At 49.1% G+C, this 20624-nt stretch overlaps 1 protein-coding gene across 2 annotated transcripts in view; it reads right to left on the bottom strand.

Moving 5' to 3' along the window:
- Positions 1-20624, bottom strand: part of DMRT1 (doublesex and mab-3 related transcription factor 1) — a 319782-nt gene that overhangs the window by 255626 nt on the left and 43532 nt on the right. The gene's annotated exons all lie outside the window — the stretch shown is intronic.

The raw sequence follows: 20624 nt of genomic DNA, 5'->3' as shown, positions 1-20624 counted from the left end.
CCCTCCGCGCTGCTACCCACAAAAATCCACTCCTGCCTTCTCGCGGCCTCCACCCAGGCGTCCACAAGCCCACCACCGGGCCATGCCCAAGTCCCAACCGCCTGCGACTACCAAACCATCCCCGTCCTTTTGACGGGATACGTGGAAGGGGGCGGGCCCCCTCCGCCATAGTCCCAGGCCTCCTTCCCATCGGGGGTCGCCTCAAAGTCTTTTACCCTCGCTGGGAACAAGTCACGTCGGACGTATGGGTCCATGGCGTGATCTCATCAGGATACTCTCTCAACTTTCGGGCCATTCCTCCGGAAAACCCCCCAAGGAATTGCCCTCCCAACCAGACGCAGCTACCCCTACTCCTCTCCGAAGCTCGAGACCTGCTTCGCCTGAGAGCAGTGGAGGAGGTTCCCCCCGACCAACGGGGGAAGGGCTTCTACTCCCGTTACTTCCTGGTACCGAAAAAAACGGGAGGCTTACGCCCAATACTAGACTTGAGACGCCTCAACAAATTTCTGATACGAGAAAAATTTCGGATGCTTTCCCTACCGACCCTCTACCCCCTGATCGACGAGGGCGACTGGCTCTGCTCCCTCGATCTGAAGGAGGCGTACATACATGTCCCAGTGCACCCCGCTCACCGCAAGTTCTTGCGTTTTCAGGTAGGGCACTGGCACCTACAATACCGTGTCCTCCCCTTCGGCCTAGCATCGTCACCTCGGGTCTTCACCAAGTGCCTCGTGGTGGTCGCAGCAACCTTACGCTCCCAGGGCCTCCAGGTATTCCCCTACCTGGACGACTGGCTGATCAAAGCCCCGTCCAGGGAAGCGGTTATCTCAGCGACCCAACAGACTATTACCTACCTACAAAGTCTGGGGTTCGAGATAAACTTCCCAAAATCCCAACTGTGCCCCTCCCAGTCCCTACAGTTCATCGGGGCCACGCTGGACACGGTTCGCCTCCGTTCCTTCCTCCCCCCTCCGCGTCTAGAGGCGTTAGTAAGCCTGAGTCGAAGGTTTTCCCTGCTGACCTCGGTATCAGCTCGGCAGATGATGACTCTTCTGGGCCACATGGCCTCCACCGTCCACGTCACACCCTTCGCCCGCCTCCATCTGAGAATTCCTCAATGGACCCTGGCCTCTCAATGGCGTCAAGACCGGGACCCGATCGACCGCCCCGTGACAGTGACACCTTCTTTGCAACGATCGCTCTGCTGGTGGGCCGACTCTTCAAATCTTTCCAAAGGTTTGCTCTTCCTCGCCCCACCCCACAGCAAGATACTCACCACGGACTCCTCGGAGTACGCTTGGGGAGCCCATCTGGACGGCCTACGCACTCAAGGGATGTGGTCAGCAGAAGACCGTCGCTGCCACATCAACGTGCTAGAGCTTCGGGCCATCTATCTCGCAGCTGTAGCTTTTCAACATCTGCTCCACGACCGAGTGGTTCTCATCCGAACCGACAACTAGGTAGCAATGTACTACGTAAACAAACAAGGGGGAACAGGGTCTTGGTCCCTTTGCCGGGAAGCCCTGCGCCTCTGGAAATGGGCAATCTCCAACAACACCTTCCTTCGAGCGGTGTACATACAAGGAGAACAAAACTGTCTGGCGGACAGACTCAGCCGCCTCCTCCAGCCACACGAGTGGTCACTGCACTCTCAAATCCTACGACAGGTGTTCGAAAAGTGGGGGACGCCTCAAATAGATCTATTCGCATCCCCCCACAACCACAAGCTGCCTCTCTTCTGCTCCCGGATGTACTCCCCGGACCGGCTCGAGGCCGACCCCTTCCTCCTCGACTGGGAGGGAAGGTTCCTATACGCGTTCCCGCCGTTTCCTCTGATACTGCGGACGCTTGTCCACCTGAAAACAGTACAAACCACCCTGATCCTGATTGCTCCTCGCTGGCCACGCCAGCCTTGGTTTTCCCTTCTACTTCAACTCAGTGTCAGAGATCCACTGCCTCTGCCTCTGTTTCCCTCTCTACTATCACAGGGTCAGGGTTCGCTGTTACATTCCAATCTTCAATCTCTTCATCTGAATGCTTGGTTTCTCTCCCCCTGACTGCTCTCCCCGTGTCTCAATCAGTCAAGGAGATATTAGAGGCCTCTAGAAAGACCTCGACGAGAACCTGCTACTCCCAAAAGTGGACCAGATTCTCAACCTGGTGCTCCTCCCACAGCCAGGACCCGGTGTCGGTCCCCGTCCCTCTGGTCCTTGACTATTTACTTCAATTATCTCATTCCGGCCTAAAGACCAACTCCATTCGAGTACACCTCAGTGCGATTGCGGCCTTTCATCAGCCCCTGGAAGGGAAAGCCTCTCGCTCCATCCCTTAGTCTCTCGCTTCATGAAGGGTCTTCTGAATGTCCACCCTCCTCTCAAACCCCCTCCGGTGGTTTGGGACCTCAACGTGGTTCTGGCTCAACTAATGAAACCTCCATTTGAGCCCCTAGACAAATGCCATCCAAAATTCCTCACTTGGAAGGTAATTTTCCTGCTTGCGCTCACTTCCGCTCGGCGGGTTAGTGAGTTACAGGCTCTGGTAGCGGACCCACCCTTCACGGTATTCCATCACGACAAGGTGGTACTCCGCACCCATCCTAAGTTCTTGCCTAAATAGTGTCTGATTTTCACCTCAATCAGTCCATTGTCTTACCTGTGTTTTTTCCCAAGCCCCACTCTCACCCCGGAGAGGTGGCGCTCCATACTCTTGACTGTAAGAGAGCGTTGGCCTTCTACCTCCAACGTACTCAGTCACACCGGAAAGTCCCACAATTGTTTTTGTCCTTCGACTCAAACCGGTTAGGTCACCCAGTCTCCAAGCGCACCTTGTCCAACTGGTTGGCCGATTGCATCTCCTTCTGCTACGCTCAGGCTGGTCTCGCACTGCATGGTCGAGTAACGGGACACAAGGTCCGAGCGATGGCAGCCTCCGTAGCGTTCCTCAGGTCCACACCTATTGAGGAAATCTGCAAGGCTGCCACGTGGTCTTCGGTTCATACCTTCACCTCCCACTACTGTCTGGACTCTCTGTCCAGGAGCGATGGCCGGTTCGGCCAATCGGTTTTACGAAATCTATTTGCTTAAATTGCCAACTTCCCTCCATCCCTTTTCAGTCAGCTTGGAGGTCACCCACATGTGAGAATATCATGCCTGCTTGTCCTGGGATAAAGCACAGTTACTTACCGTAACAGGTGTTATCCAGGGACAGCAGGCATATATTCTCACAACCCACCCACCTCCCCGAGGTTGGCTTCTTTGCTAATTAAGTGAACTGGAGACCACGAGGGGATGCACCCCCTAGTGGAGCAGGAAGGCACGCATGCGTGGAGCAGCAGAGCAAACTTAAATCTTCAATCAAGTTTGCTTGAAAATGCTTCCGCATCGGGGCTCCGTAGATGACGTCACCCACATGTGAGAATATATGCCTGCTGTCCCTGGATAACACCTGTTACGGTAAGTAACTGTGCTTTATCTGTGCTGAGACTAGTGCTATTTAACTTATTTATAAATTATCTAGAATTTGGAACTACAAGCAAGGAGATTAAATTTGCATATGACACTAAACTGTTCAAAGTTACTTATGAGAGGCTTGTGAGAAAATTAAAAAGTCATGGGATAGGAGGCAATGGAGCCCATAATCAAAAGACAGATGTCCAAAAAGAAGCCTAAATCACAGCTTGGACCTCCTAATCGCCAGGACGTCCAAGTGCCGATAATCAAAACCGTCTTTCTATATGTCTAGTGAGGTGTTCCAGCCTCTGTGCAAGGTGGAGGCGTGTTATGGATGGGCTTTGAGCAGTCTCGAGAGAGAGTTAGACATGGACATCTTGCTGCGACAATTAAGTTTGCTACACATCCTGGACAGAACTTATATGCTTGGAACTATACCTATTTTAGAAGGGTTTAAGTGCCACAAAGGTGCCCAAACTGACTAGATGACCACTGCATGCATTCCCCAGTGATCACGAATCCCCTCACACACACCAAGATCAGAATACAAACGTACATACCTGTCTCCAGAACATCAGCATTCCTGGTATAGGAAAGCCTAGTAGAGCTCCACACAGATATCTTAAGTATCCTGGTGGGCGGGCTAGCGAACCATAGTGGCCCATAAGCCACTCTAACCACTACATTCATGGTGGAAAATGTGAGCCAACCAACCCCCCCCCCCAAAAAAAAACCTACTCTACTGCCGTATAGGTGCCACCTGCAGCCATAAGGGCTATTGGAGTTGTAGACAGGTGGGTTTAGTGGGCGTTTTAGGGGGGGCTCACCATAACCTATTAGGGAGTTCTGGTGAGAGATTTATCTGGCACCCTTTCAATGAAGTTTACAACACTTCCCTCTTAGGTGCCCCACTGCTCTGTTGCCATGTCTGGGTGGCCAGTCCATTACAGGACTGGCCATTCCCATGTCCAAATGGTTTTATTCTGGGCATTTGGGACTTGGACAAAATTTTAATCGAAAAAGTGGTATATAGACCTCCTGGCAGTCTGGGTGTCCCAATGGCCTGGACGTCCAGATAGAGGATTTTCATTCAAAAAAATTATTTCTAGACACGTGGAGGGGCATAATCAAAAAATATGTCTAAGTCCCCTTTTGGCCTAAGGCCTTAAACATTGAAAGTAGAAGCAGGGAAAATGTCCATTATAAAAAAAAAGTCCAAAAGGAGGGTTTTTTTTGATAATGGCTTGCCTCTACTTTCAGCTGTTTAAACGCCCAGACCACCACTACATCTACACTAACAACATAATCAACCTAAAAAAAGCCTAACTTCCAAACGCCCAAAACAAGAGCTTTTAGGCGAAGGAGGAGCCAGTACTTCGCCTAAAAGCTGGATTCTGTAACCGGTGTCTGATCAAAACAATGCCGATTACAGAATCCACCCCCCCCCCCCCCCGACAACGATCGGGGCAAGAGAGAGCCCAAGCCCTCCTGGCCCTGCCGATTACGATCAGGCCAGAAGGGAGCCCAAGCACTCCTGGCCACGCAACCCCCCACGACCGCCCCCACGGTCAGCTGCCATCAGCTCAGCGGCCCCTTTTTCGACACTTATACCTGTTTTGATTTGGTCTAAGTCAAAATGTTTAAGTGCCGACTAGGCAACCTGCCTAAACTTTTGGTTATACCTGCTGTATGCCTAGGTGTAGGTCGACCCACCTCCCGCCCATGCCCCTTCTCTAAAAACGCCTCTTTTTGCTCTATGTGTTTAGAGGCAGGGGAAAGGCCTAAGCTAGTTCTAGATACGTCTAAAACCAGCTTTGATTATGGGTACTTGGACGATCAGGCTTTATGATCGTCCAAGTATCCATTTAGGCCACTTTTTAGACGTTTGGGGTTTTTTTTAAAAATTATTTTGAGCCCCATAGTGGTTTGCCTTTCGAAAATAGGGATTTTCTTACTGCCGACTTTGGACGTCTAGCACCATACGTCCAAATCGGATTTAGATGTATGTTTTGAAAATGCCCCTCAATGTTTACTTGTGGATTAGGAATTGGTTATTGGCAGAAAACAGAGAATAACGTTAAATAGTCATTTTTCGCACTGGAGGGTAAATAGTGGAGTGCCGCAGAGATCTCTACTGGGAATGGTGCTATTTAATTTACAAGCAATTATAGATGATTTGAAAATTGGAATGAGTGATGTGATTAAATTTGCGGATGACACTAAACTGTTCAGAATTGTTAAAAAGCATACACGCTGAAAAACTGCAGGTAGACCTTAAGAAATTGGAAGACTGAGCATCCAAATGGCAGATGAAATTTAGTGTGGACAAATGCAAAGTGATGCACATTGGGAAGAATAACCCAAACAAAAGATTAGGTTCTTACCTTTGCTAATCTTCTTTCTTGTAAATCCACACTTTATTCCAGGACTATGGTTACTTCCATCTACCCGCCAGAACTTTGTAGGAAGCCTCAAACTTCAGAGACTTTAATCCCTTCCCCTCATACCTCATCACTGTCACTGGTTCTGTAAACATCATTCAGTAGCAATGCAGCCAGGAATATCTGTAGAGGATAATAACAAGACAGAGGGAAAACGGGGACACTTCCTGACAAGTTAATGGATTCTGCTCACAATTATAAATGCAAAACAGCAACAAAGCAACAAGTAAACATAATTGAATCAGGATATCAAACATTAGTAACCTGAATGATAACAACAGTGCCATAAGTAGAAACAGCATGCACTGACAAAAGGGGGTGCCCAAACTAGGGACTTTCCCAAACTGAGTACAAAATCCAAACAGATGACACTCTATAAAGGCTGGTCAGAAAATAGAAATCCAGCTTACCAGTACTTGAAAGGCAGACAACCGGCAAATCAGGAAAATACAGGGCGGGTTCCCGGGATAAAGTGTGGATTTAAAAGAAAGAAGATCAGGAAAGGTTAGAACCTAATCTTATGTTCTTGTACAATCCCACTTTATTCCAGAACAAGTGCAGTCCCAGAGAATCAGGGTGGGACTGATGAGCCCGCTATCTTAACAGAAGCATCAAAAGCAGCATCCTGCTTGGCCGCCAAATCGAACCTGTAAAACTTGGTGCAAAAACACTTCTGGTAGAATGAGCCCACACTGTGAGGAGGGGGCTTCTTTCCGGCTAACATGTAAGCCACAGAACAGCCATAAGGATCCACCTGGAAATGGTGGTCTTAGAAGCAGGCAGGTTCCACTACCCTACCCTTGCAGGCAGGATCCACTAGAACAGACAGGTGATCAGAGAGGAGAAACTCGTTGGCGACTTCCAGATACTACAACAAAAATCTGCACACATCCAAGGACCGCAATATCCGGTCCTGCTCCCTCGAACCAGAAGCAAAAAAAAACACAAAAAACAGGAAGTCGGACTTCCCAATTCACGTGAAAAGGGGAAACCGCTTTCTGAAGAAAGAAAGGAACAGTGTGCTGCATCATACCGGAATCCACAATATGCATAAAGGAATCTCAGCAGGAGAGAGCCTGAAGCTCCGAAACTCCACTGGATGAGGTAATAAGCCACCGGGAAGATTGCTTTGATTGTAAGGCCCATAAAGAACACCTGTTCCAAAGGCTCATACAGTGGATGAGCCAAAGAACTGAGAACCAGAGTAAGATTCCAAGTGGGATAGGTTAGGCGCAAAGGCGGTCAAAGAGCGCCCCACAGGAAATGAGCCACATCCAGATGAGCTGTAAATGAGCCCCTCAAAGAGGGATGGCCCATACATGAAAGACAAGCAATCTGCACCTGGAGCAAAAATACCGCTAAGCCCTTCATCAGACCATCCTGCAGAAACTCCAGGACACGAGGAATCAATGGAACGGACAGGTCCACCTGACTCAGGGTGCACCAGGCATGGCAACAACTCCAAGCCTTAGCATAGGCTTCCCCTATGGACTTCCGTTTGCTGTGAAGCAACGTGTCAATCACCGCCGAAGAATAGCCCCAGCAAGTCAAGGCCGCACGTTCAAGAACCATGCCGTAAGACCAAAGCAGTCCAGAACCTGCAGCTCAATCGGACCCTGCATGAGGGGGTGAGAATGACAAGGTAACTAGAGCCCCCAATTCTGCTGGAGCTGAACCAAGTCGGCATAGTACGGCCGCCTTGGCCAGTTGGGTGTAACCAGAAGCACCAGACCTTTGTGGGCCGCTATTCGCCTCAACAGATGCCCTATCATTGACCACGGAGGAAGACAGAGGAGATCTTCCCATAGCTAGGACTGAACCAGAGCATCCAGGCTTGCACTGCTGGCCTTCCAATGGCAACTAAAGAATCAATCCGCTTTCCTGTTGGATGCAGTTGCCGAGATCAAACATGGGATACCCACACTGATCTACTAGGCAATCAAATGCTCTTCAAGACAAGGACCACTCTCTGAGGAAACCTGCTTGAACGATGTTCACTCCTGCCACTTGCACCGCTGACAGCACCACAATGTGTCTCTCTGTCCCCCAGAAGAGAAGCAGAGCCTCCATGCTCAGGGAAGGACTTCTTGTGCCCCCCTGCCGATCGACGTATGCCACTGCTATGGCATTGTCCGAGAAGACATAGACGGCTCGATGACGGAGATGACCTTCGAAGTAGAGAAGAGCCAGCTGAATAGTCCAAAGCTCCGATACATAGACGAAACCGCATGAGACAATCGCGCACAAGACATCAGCACGCTGGATTCAAACACTATTTTAAAGCAGTCTGAGGTGGTGTGTGGGGGGAACCCCCACACAGTTTACTTAGAACTGTTGGCACTCCCCAATGTGGGGGGTGTTGGAGGGAACCCCCCCCCCCCATTATAGAGGAAGCAGCCTTTTTCCCTCTTTTTAGGGAAAAATTAGTTTCCTCTGTAATGGGGGTTCCTCCCCCCCAACGGGAGCGCCAACAGTTCTATGTGGGGGGGTTACCCACCTACCCACATCCTCGGATCGCTGTAAAATAGTGTTTGAATCCAGCGCGCTGACACCCTGCTCAATTTGACTCATCACCAAAGCTTCAGGCGAATAATCCACCACTTGCGCTCTGAGGGTGCCCACTGGTCCTGAACAGAGACGATAATACACACCGCTCCCTAGCCTTTGAGACTCGCATCCATAGACAGAATCACCTAATCCAAGATCCGGAAGGGAAGGCCTTTGGAAAGCAAGAGGGATCGCAACCACCAAGCAAACCTGTTCCTCACAGACGTCCAGGGCAGGGGTCCCGCTGGGGAGTCCAGCTTGAAAGCAAAGCATCCAGCAATGGACGCAGATGGGCTCTCGCCCAAGGGACCAGAGCGATCGTTGCCACCATGGTCACCAGAACCTGGAGGTACTGCAATGCCGTTGGGACCAGAGTGGCCAGAAGGTCCCTCACAACCTGTCAAAGCTTCACCTGATGAGACACAGACAGGAACACTTTCTTGACCTGTGTGAAATTGAACTCCCAGGTATTCCAAATCCTGTGTCGGCTCAAGGTGGCTCTTCCTGAAATTGATCACCCAGCCCAAGCGCTGCAGCAACTGTACCACCTGATGAACAGCATGACGCCCCTCGAATAGCGAGGGAGCTCTAATCAACCAGTCGGCCAGATACAGATGAACCAGCACACCCAGGGTATGAAGATGGGCGCCACCACCACCATCACTTTGGTAAAGATCCTGGGTGCCGTTGTCAATCCAAACGGCATCGCTGCAAAATGGAAATGTTGCCCTAAGACGTGGAACCGCACATACTTCTGATGGTCCAAGAAAATGGGAATGTGCAGATACTCCTCTGTCAGATCCAGGGAGGCTAGAAACTCTACCACTGATGCCTTCACTGAGAGCACCATTTCCATGCAGAAGCAAGGCACTTTCAAAGCTGCATTGACCGCCTTGAGGTCCAGAATTGGTTTCCAATCATCGGACCCTTTCTTTGGAATGATGAAGTACATCAAGTATCTCCCAGAGCCCAAGTCTCGCTCTGGTACGGGTTCTATGGCTACAATAGCGGAAAGACTGCAGACTGCGGCCTGCACCCGATTCACCTTTGTGGGGCGGCTTGCAGGTGAATCCAGAAAATATTCGGTCAGAGAACAGAGAATCTCCAGTTTGTAGCCATCCCTGAGAACCTCCAGGACCAATGATCGGAGGCAATGGCCTGCCATTAAATCAGAAAGGCTGACAACTGTCCCCTCCACCCCACCCCCCATGCGCAGGGGAGGAGACACTGGCCTGGCGTCAGAACTGTTTCCTTGCAGAAGCTGACCGGACAACTCGCCATGGACAGCTGACATCAAGACCCGCCAAAGCATGGTCTGGCAGAAGAAGAAGACCATTGTCCAATGGAAGTGCCCAAGTACAGAAGAAAGCTCCTGAAGGGATGAAAATTAATTCAACCCGAACCCCTGGAAGGGTAGGACCTAATCACAGGAAGCGACTTGAGCCTGTGATCCTACACACTGGCCATAAGGTCATCCAAATCCTGGCCGAACAGCAGCTGTTCCTTAAAGGGCAACGGCTCAAGGTCGCCTTAGAACAGTGGTCTCAAACTCAAACCCTTTGCAGGGCTACATTTTGGATTTGTAGATATTTGGAGGGCCTCAAAAAAAAATGTTAATGACTTATTAAAGAAATGACAATTTTGTATGAGGTAAAACTCTTTATAGTTTATAAATCTTTCCTTTTGGCTAAGTCTTAATAATAATATTGTAATTTATAGCTAAAGAGACACATGATCAAGAAACTGTTTTATTTTACTTTTGTGATTATGAAGGTTATAGGCACCAAATCCAGGAGGAAGACTCAGGAGCAATGTTAGGAAATTATTTTTCACGGAGAGGATGGTGGATGCCTGGAATGCCCTCCTGAGGGAAGTGGTAGAGAGAAAAACGGTGATGGAATTCAAAAAGTGTGGGATAACCATAGAAGATCTCTAATTAAAAAGCAAATAATATAAATTAAAGAGCTAAAGCCAGTACTGGACAGACTTGCACGGTCTGTGTCCCATATGTGATGATTTGGTGTAGGATTGGGCTGGAGAGGACATCAATGGGAACTCCACTAACTTGGAACATGAGGATGTTACTGGCCAAACTTTATGGCAGATATCCTGCAAACAGGATGGTTGGATATGCTGGAGTGAGCTTGGAGGACAACGTCAGCATTTGGAACCTAGGACAATACCAGATGGACTTTACAGTCTATGACCCAGAAATATCAAAAAAGAGACAAGTTAAATTAATCATGTATTTTTAATGGGTATAACTAATGGGCAGACTAGATGGACCATTCAGGTCTTTATCTGCCATCATTTACTATTATGTTACCCCTCGTGGGCTGCATTGCATGTGGAATACGTTTGCACATCCGACAGCCATCTTTTGCAAATAAGGTATGAATCCATGACATCCTACCCTGGGGAGGTCATCTATGTGGTTTTCTTTCAAAAATGAATTTGGCAAGTATAAAAAATAATTTTAAAATCAAATCTGGAAAAATCCAAGATGGCCACTGAGAGCCTGTTTTGACTAAAAATAGCCCGGGAAAACCAAGAGAACCCTCAAAAATTACGATTTTAGGGGTGGGGTTAGAGCATGCAGGGAAACCACATAAAAAAACCCTTTTTAAAGACACCTCAAAATCTTAGATTCAAGCTGTTAGCTTGTACACACAGAAATATGTGCTGATGGGAAAACACTGCAGACAGAGCTGAACAGCTCACAGGGAGATCCTCTTCTACCTCAACTTACTGAAAAGCTGAACTTTGACTCTGACTGCCCCACTGATCTGAGTTCCATGGCTGTTCACCTCCGCCACCCTTGGACACGCCTTGCAGCATGCCTGGCAGAGTATCGTTACCATATGGCGCTAGATAAAGGAGGACGGATTGAGACATCCGGGTTTTACTTCCATTGCTTTCAATGGAAGTAAAACCCAGATGTGTCTATCTGTCCTTACTTCCATTGATTTCATTAGAAGTAAAACCCGGATGTCTCAATCCGTCCTCCTTTTTCTGGAGCCATATGGTAAGCCTATGGCAGAAGAACGCAGTCTGGTTCTGATCCCAGGTGTGCCTCCATGGAACCACGCAGCCTGCACTCGGCCCATTAGCGGACGAACCTGAGGTGAACAAACTCCCAAGGGAACGGTCCCCGAGCCCTGATCAGATGTGCAGGCTGTCCAAGAGGCTTACTGACAAGCAGAGAACCCCCTAGAAGCAGACTTTTCCCAAAGGGCTGCAATCTCCCACAGTCAAGGATGTCCCCACATGGAACCTCTACAGCACAAGGGCAAAAACTGCAAATGCAAAATATTGAAATTACATGAAAATAAGCATAAGCAGAAAAGATAAACTCCTACAGCCTGGTTTGTAGGAAGGAAGATTGATGTTTACAGAACCAGTGATGAGGTATGAGTGGAAGGGGTTTAAGACTCTGAAATTTCAGGCTTCCTACAAAGTCCTGACAGGTAGACGGAAATAACTACTGGTCCCGGAATAAAGTGGAATTGTACAAGAATCATAGTTGCCACATACTAGGGTCCACCTTGGGGGTCAGTGCCCAAGAAAAAGATCTAGATGTCATTGTAGACAATACAATGAAACCTTCTGCCCAAAGTGTGGGAGGGGCCAAAAAAGCAAACAAGATGCTAGGAATTATTAGAAAATGGACTAAGAATGTTATAATGCCTCTTAGTGGAACAAAAAAAGGTTCAAACAGCAACCAATATGATAAAGGGGCTGGAACTCCTGTTGTATGAGGAAAGACTAAAAAGGTTAAGGCTTTTCAGCTTGGAAAAGAGACGGCTGAGGAGAGATATGACTGAAGTCTACAAAATCCTGAGTGGTGTACAACAGGTGTAAGTGGATCGATTTTTTTTTTTTTTAGTCCATCAAAAATTATAAATATTAGGGGACACTCGATGAAGTTAAAGGAAAATACTTTTAAAACCAATAGAAGGAAATGTTTTTTTCACTCAGAGAATAGTTAAGCTCTGGAATGCATTGACAGAGGATGTGATAAGAACAGTTAAGGTAGCTGGTTTTAAAAATGGTTTGGATAACTTTCTGGAGCAAAAGTCCATGTTTCCTATTGAGACAGGCATGTGGGAAGCCACTGCTTGCCCTGGATCGGTAGCATGGAATATTGCTACTATTTGAGATTTTTCCAGGTACTTGTGACCTGGATTGGCCACCCTGAAGATGGGATACTGAGCTAGATGGACCATTGGTCTGACCTAGTAAGGCTATTCTTATGTTCTTACATACCCCTTTGCAAGTCAGATTTTCAGGATATCCACAAGAGATTGATTTGCATATACAGTATTGCCTCCATTGTATGCAAATCTTTCATACATATTCATTGTGAATATCTTGAAAACCTGACTGGCAAGGGGGTACTCAAGACTGATCTGGGACACACTTTCTTTTGGGACCCACATAAATCCCAGCAGCAAGTTCTTAGCTAGTCAGACCACATATTCAGTGCTGGAGCCTAGGCATGGCATGGCATTGAATTTAGGGGCCTAATTCTGCCCACGGCAGTCAACATTTAAGAAAATGCTGACCGTCACTGGCTGAATATTAGAGCCTGTATTCTTGGGTGTTTTTTTTTTTAAAAAAAAGATATCCAGTTAAGTCAGAGCTCCTGAATATAGCTGGTAACAGAAATAATACCTCAATCTTTAAATTCCAGGAGACTGTTATTTTAATAAATAAAATCTCTTTTCTAAAATGGGTCCCCTGTTTACTCTGTTGTCCTTTTAAATGTGCATAATATGGAAGTAATTGCCAAACATGCTCTTTTAGTCCAGAAATTAGCACTGGATTGTGTGGGGGGTTTTGCAGGAGTACAAACCTTGAGAAAATATGTGTGACTTTAACCTTTGACGTCTGCAGGGATACAGCCCACAGATTATCTCTCTACAGCCTTTTTGTTCCATTTTTTTGGCTATAATAAATTCACATTGAGCATGTGCCCATTAGATAATGTTTGAGCAGAATAGCAGAAATGAATACCAAGGCATATTTTTGGTAATTTGAGATGTGGCTTTGCTTTGTGTAGTATATTTATTTATTCTCATTGCTGCATGCAGCTGGGGGAGGTGTGGGAGACAGTCAGCCTGGAATGAAGAGGCCTACATGTGCCATGGGGTCTGTATTCAGAAAATTTGTCTAGATTAACTCTGAAAATTATCCATACAAATGTTTACTTCTTAAAAATTTCCCCATCCTCCAGCCCCACTGAGCATTTAAATTTTTTCTGCCAGCTTTTTTTATTTTCTGCATTAGTCTGGGAGGAGGCCTGGGGAGAGGACAGATCCCCCCCCCCCCCCAATGCCCAGGTGCTGAATTGACTTCCCCATATCCATCATTAACATGGCTTCCCTAATCCTTGTCCTCTCTCCACCCCCATTAACTAATTCCCCATTTCATATAGCTGCATTAGTGTGTGGGGGTTTTTTTTTTTATTGCTGGCCATGGCGGTAAAGCTCTGACACTCATAGAATTCCTATCAGCATCGGAATTTTTATCGCTGTGGCCGGCGATAAAAAACGCTAATGCGGCTTCATAAAAGGGGGAGTAAGCAAGGAAGTAAGGAAACTGCACCTATGATTTAAGTAACTATTATTTTTCCATCTGGCTGTCACTGTCCACCCCACCCCTCCCCCAACCTGAATAAAAATGAATTTTAGTCATTTATCGCTGTTATTTTCTGGCCTGTAGTTTCATCCACTGGCCAGTGAATTCTGTACTCTTGACTTGCTATTCCAATAACAACTATTAACAGTCCAGGAAACTTGACCCCCTTCTCCAGACAACCCAGAACAACCTAGCCTGCAATTTGGAAAGAGTTTTAACACTGTTGGCTTGTGTCTGAACAGTGCCTGACTATTATACTTCTACAGTAAAGTGCCAATGAATAACCATCAACAAATTACTTCATATCATCTAAACCCCTTAAAGAAACATTGTACATATCTTCTTCTTATCTCCCTTATCTCACACAATAATTCTATCTGTATATTTAGCAGCATTTAGAAATAATAAGTAGTAGTAGTTGCAGGCCTACTATCCACTTCTATACGAGGGGGGTGCTGAAAAGTTTTTAGCAAAACAACTTCCTAAATTCTGAGCGTTATTTTACCACTGTAGTTACCTTATTTTGTTAAGTACCAATTTGCAGAAACCTAATTCTATGTTTTGACATTGTTTCAGATAATTGAATAAACCATATATCCACATCATTCTCTTCTTGGTTGGGCAGAGAACTTTTCAGCACCCCCTCAGTAATATTACTGCTTAGTCTTTTCTTTATGTATCATAAACCAAGATTTGGGGGCCAAAAAATATGGGGGGTGTCTCGGTTTATATTTGAATTAACCATAGTTTAAAAAATATCCAAATTTAAGCATACTGGGCTGCGGGGAATGGAGTTAAGGGGCAGGGGCAGGCCCAACATGCAAGACAGGCAGCTGATTCCTCTTGACGGCAGCCACTGCGGCCCTCCATGTGGCGCATCTGGATTGTAAGCAGCCCTGCCTTCGGTCCCGCTAAACCAGCTAGCAATAACGAAGCCAGATGCTGCGGGGGCCTTCCCTCTTTTCAAATTGCTAAAGGCTCTCTGCCAGTCTTGATCCTACCCCCATTTTCTAAAGCTTGTATCAGCACATGGGAAATTATGTTTATAAGGTCCTGTGTAGGGTCAGAAGATAGTTTTCTGTAAATGAAAATTCCTTAGCCAAAACATTGAATTCAAAATCTGAAAGCAGCCTATTGAAGAGTCTAAAGATGTTGATTTGATTATCCCAAATCTCCAACAAAATACAAACCACATCAGGGTTATCAGGAAAAGAGGCAGTTGGCGGCCTCTGATCACTCATGAGAGAACATTCCTCCTGGACTGGCTGATCTGGCTGTAGTTTTAATTCCTGCAGAGATTCTGAGATGTCTTCCAGAGAAGCAGGTTTGAAGAACCTGCACATTGTGGGATCGTCAGCCAGGTCCCAGGACCCACACGGATCCTGATCGTGAAGCTCTACCAAATTTGCCACATCATTGGCCATGGCCGAACCTCCCCGTGATAGCAGAGGGATCGAAAGAGTGCCTGACACAATCGTGGGCCTCATCCCTTTACGCTCCGGAGTCCCTGCTGGGGAACCAAGTGATAGACTCGAACCGAACAGCAGCAAACCACCCCCCCCCACACACACACACACAGATGGCCCAGACGTCAGTGGGGTGACCACAGACATGGACTTCTTAGCTAAGTATGCCTGATAGAGCATATTCACAAATGCCGGGGGAAATAGGTCTCCTGTGCACCTCAGATTTAGAGTGCTTGGATGACTTATGAGGTTTTTCACCGGAACCGCACTTGCGTTTCACCGAAACGCAAACAGCGCTCTCCTAAGAGCCCCCAGATGCGATTTTCCCGGAAATTGGGGAAAAAGGCTCAAGTAGGGTCTCCCTAGAGGTGGAAGGCACCATCCATGTAACTTCATCCCCCTCACGGGCCACAGCACACATGGAACACAGCTGCAAATCCAACAGCCATCCGCCACAAACGAGGCATGAATCCAACCCATCTCAACCTGAGAAGACCATCTGAGAAGTTTGGAGCAAAAACGAAGCTCCTAACTATAAAAAATAGTTTTATTCAAAATCAGGAAAATCCAAGATGGGTGCCGAAGGATTTTAGGAAGTGGGGAGGGGTAGGGCATGCAGGGAAAGCACAGTTACTTACCGTAACAGGTGTTATCCAGGGACAGCAGGCATATATTCTCACATGTGGGTGACGTCATCTACGGAGCCCCAACGCGGACAGCTTTTCAAGCAAACTTGATTGAAGTTTCAAGTTTGCTACACTGCACCACGCATGTGCATGCCTTCTTGCCCACTAGAGGGCGCATCCCCACCTCGTGGTCCTCAGTTCCATAACCAGCAAAGAAGCCATCCCCGGGGAGGAGGGCGGGTTGTGAGAATATATGCCTGCTGTCCCTGGATAACACCTGTTACGGTAAGTAACTGTGCTTTATCCCAGGACAAGCAGGCATGATATTCTCACATGTGGGTGACCTCCAAGCCAACCAAAAAAGGGCAGGTGGGAGGATGGCAATTTAGGAAAACAGGTTACGTAACACCGACTGGCCAAACCGGCCGTTGCTTCTGGAGAAAGTGTCCAGACAGTAGTGGGAGGTGAACGTATGAACCGAAGACCAAGTGGCAGCTTTACATATGTTCTCCACAGGAGTAGACCGGAGGAAAGCAACAGAAGCTGCCATAGCCCGGACCTTATGCCCCGTGACTCGACCATGGAGCGTGAGACCAGCCTGAGCATAGCAAAAAGAAATACAAGCAGCCAACCAGTTGGACAAGGTGCGCTTGGAAACAGGATGTCCCAACCGATTAGGATCAAAGGACAAAAACAATTGAGGAACCTTCCGATGAGACTTGGTACGTTGGAGATAAAAAGCCAACGCCCTCTTACAGTCAAGCGTGTGAAGCGCAGCCTCTCCAGGATGAGAGTGGGGCTTCGGGAAGAACACCGGAAGAACAATAGACTGATTGAGGTGGAAATCAGACACAACCTTGGGTAGAAATTTAGGATGGGTGCGAAGAACCACCTTGTCATGATGGAACACAGTAAAGGGCGGGTCCGCAACCAAAGCCTGAAGCTCACTAATCCGACGAGCCGACGTGAGCGCAAGTAAAAAGACCACCTTCCAAGTGAGAAACTTAAGAAGAGACTTATCAATCGGCTCAAAAGGAGGTTTCATCAGCTGAGCCAAGACCACATTAAGATCCCAAACCACAGGAGGAGGTTTCAGAGGAGGATTAACATTAACTAAACCCCTCATGAAACGAACCACCAGAGGATGAAGAGAGAGAGAACGTCCCTCTAGATGCCGATGGAAAGCGGCAATAGCACTGAGATGTACCCGGATGGAAGTCGTCTTCAGCCCAGACTTGGACAAATGCAACAAATATTCCAGAACCGAGGACACCGGAACCAAACTCGGATCCGGTGCGAGGCACACCAGGATGAAAATCTGGTCCACTTCTGGGAATAACAAAGCCGAGTCGAGGCCTTGCGCGAGGCTTCCAACACCTCCCTGACCGCCGAAGTCAGGGGGAAAGAAACCAAGCCGTCAGATGTAATGACTGAAGATTGGGATGCAACAGCGAACCCCAACTCTGAGACAGCAGAGAGGGAAACACAGGCAGAAGTAGAGGCTCCTTGGTACTGAGTTGAAGAAGCAGGGAGAACCAGTGCTGACGAGGCCAACGAGGCGCAATGAGAATCATAGTGGCTCTGGATGACTTGAGGTGAACCAACGTCCTCAAGATCAGAGGAAAAGGAGGAAACGCATAAAGGAATCTCCCTTCCTAGTCGAGAAGGAAGGCGTCTGCCTCGAGACGGTCCTGGGAGTAAATCCGTGAACAATAGAGGGGCAGTTTGTGAGTCTCCGAGGAGGCAAACAGATCCACCTGAGGAGTCCCCCAGCGGTGGAAGACCTCGCGCAGGACTCGGGAGTTCAGCGACCACTCGTGCGGCTGGAGAAGACAACTGAGTTTGTCGGCCAGGCAATTCTTCTCTCCCTGAATTTAAACCGCCCGCAGGAAGATGTTCTGGGAGGTCGCCCATTCCCAAAGGCGCAAAGCTTCCCTGCACAGGGACCAAGAACCCGTCCCCCTTGCTTGTTGACATAATACATTGCCACTTGGTTGTCCGTCCGTACCAGGACCACCTGATTGCGCAGCAGATGACCGAACGCTCGAGCTGCCAGAAAAATGGCACGAAGCTCCAAAATATTGATGTGACAAAGACGGTCCTCCGCCAACCATAGCGCTTGAGTCCAAAGACCGTCGAGGTGAGCTCCCCACGCTTACTCCGAAGAGTCCGTGGTCAGGACCTTGCGATGTGGAGGGACGAGAAAGAGCAAACCCCCGGAAAGATTGGAAGAGTTGGTCCACCAACGGAGCGATCGTCTCAAGGAAGGAGTCACCGTTACAGGAAGGGAGAGCGGGTCTCGATCCTGACGCCACTGGGAGGCCAAGGTCCACTGAGGGAGTCTCAGATGCAATCGGGCAAACGGCGTGACATGAACTGTTGAAGCCATGTGGCCGAGCAGAATCATCAGCCTGTGTGCAGAAACGGAGCGCTGCCGCAAAATCTGACGGGCCAGGCAAAGCAGAGCCTCCAGTCTCGACGAGGGAAGGAACGCACAAAGGCGAACCGTGTCCAGCACGGCCCCAATAAACTGAAGGGATTGAGCCGGGCACAGCTGCGATTTGGGAAAATTTACCTCGAACCCCAGACGCTGAAGAAAAATGATAGTCTGTCGGGTCGCTGAGATAACCCCCTCCCGGGATGAAGCCTTGATCAGCCAATCGTCCAGGTAGGGGAAGACCTGCAGCCCCTGAGATCTCAGGGCAGCCGCGACCACCACCATACACTTCGTGAAGACCCGAGGAGACGAGGCCAGCCCGAAGGGAAGGACGCGATATTGGAGGTGCAACTCCCCCACCTGGAACCGTAAGAACTGGCGGAAGGCGGGATGCACCGGAACATGCGTATATGCTTCCTTTAGGTCCAGGGAGCACATCCAGTCCCCCGAGTCTAGCAGAGGGTACAGGACTGGAAGGGATAACATACGGAACTTCTCCCGGACAAGGAACTTGTTGAGCCTCCGGAGGTCCAGAATGGGGCGTAAGTCCCCTGTCTTCTTCGGGACCAAAAAGTAACGGGAGTAAAACCCCCTTCCCCTTTGGTTCGGGGGCACCGGCTCCACCGCCCGAAGGCCCAACAAGGACCTGGCCTCCGACAGGAGAAGAGGAAGCTGGTCTCGATAGTAAAGAGAAGCCCCCGGCGGATGTTCCGGTGGCGTGGCTAAGAAGTTCAGCGAGTAGCCCTCGGAGATGATCTGGAGCACCCAAGCGTCCGACTTGATCTCGGCCCAGGCTGGAAGAAAGGCCTGCAATCGGCCCCCGATAGGAAGGGGGTCCTTTGACAGTGCGGAGGGGGCCCGCCCCCAACCGCGCATCACGTCAAAAAGACGGAGCGGGTTTAGACGCTCCTTGCGCCAGAGGCTTTGGTTGGGACGCTCTGCCCTGCTGCTGGGGACGCCGGGGCGGAGGCCTGGAGAAGGCCGGCGTCGACTTCTGCGGGTACCGCCGCGGAGGAGGTCTAAACGGTTTCTGCGGCGGAGCCCAGGGTTTAGGACGGACCAATGAAGCAATAGAGCGCTCGTGTTCAGACAAACGCTTGGTCGCCGCCTCCAAGGATTCATCAAACAGCTCTGAGCCAACACATGGAAGATTGGCCAGACGCTCTTGCAAGTTTGGGTCCATATCCAGGGTACGGAGCCATGCCAGGCGGCGCATCGCCACCGCGAAGGCGGACACACGAGAGGCGAGCTCAAATGCGTCATACACAGCATGGAAGAGGTAGAGACGCAGCTGAGACAAATTGGACATAAAGGCCCCAAAATCCTCTTTATGGGAATCTGGCATGACTCCATGATACCTCGGCAACGACTTCACCATCTGTCTCAAATAAGACGAGAAGGTGAATGCGTAATTCAGGACCCTGGTCGCCATCAAAGAGTTGGAATAGAGGCGACGACCAAACTTGTCCAAGGTCCGTCCCTCCCATCCGGGGGGAACCGCCGCAGAGACCCTGGAAGGCTGCGACTTCTTCAGAGCTGACTCCACCAGTAGGGACTGGTGGGACAGCTGTGCCTTATCAAAGCCTTTGAACGGGACAGTGCGATACTTGGACTCCATCTTAGAAGGCACCGCTGTGACCGTAAGAGGGGAGTCAAGGTTCCTCAAAAAGGTCTGGGTAAGAACCTTATTGAGAGGGAGCCGAGGCGTCTCTCTGGGGGGAGAGGGCAAATCCTGCTCCTCCAAAAACTCCTTGGTGTACTTCGATCCTGCTCCCAGATCAAGGTCCAAAGCCCGTCCCATATCCAGAATGAATCTAGAGAAAGAGGAGGGCTTCGAAGGCGGAGAGGGAGATCGAGACGAGCGCCTCGCCAAGAAGGAAGGAGAAGCCTCGCGTGAGTAACAAGGTTCCTTCCCCGTGCCAGACCCCGAAACCCAAGAAGCCGCACCGAGCGACCTGGACGGGGTCGGGGACCGCCCATGCCCCGAGGAACCCCTTCGGGAAGTCCCCGGGGTATGG

Source organism: Geotrypetes seraphini, chromosome 1 (genome assembly GCF_902459505.1).
Source record: "Geotrypetes seraphini chromosome 1, aGeoSer1.1, whole genome shotgun sequence".
NCBI classification, from domain to species: domain Eukaryota; kingdom Metazoa; phylum Chordata; class Amphibia; order Gymnophiona; family Dermophiidae; genus Geotrypetes; species Geotrypetes seraphini.
Note: the sequence above shows the minus strand (reverse complement) of the source record. Positions and strands in the feature narration are given on the sequence as shown.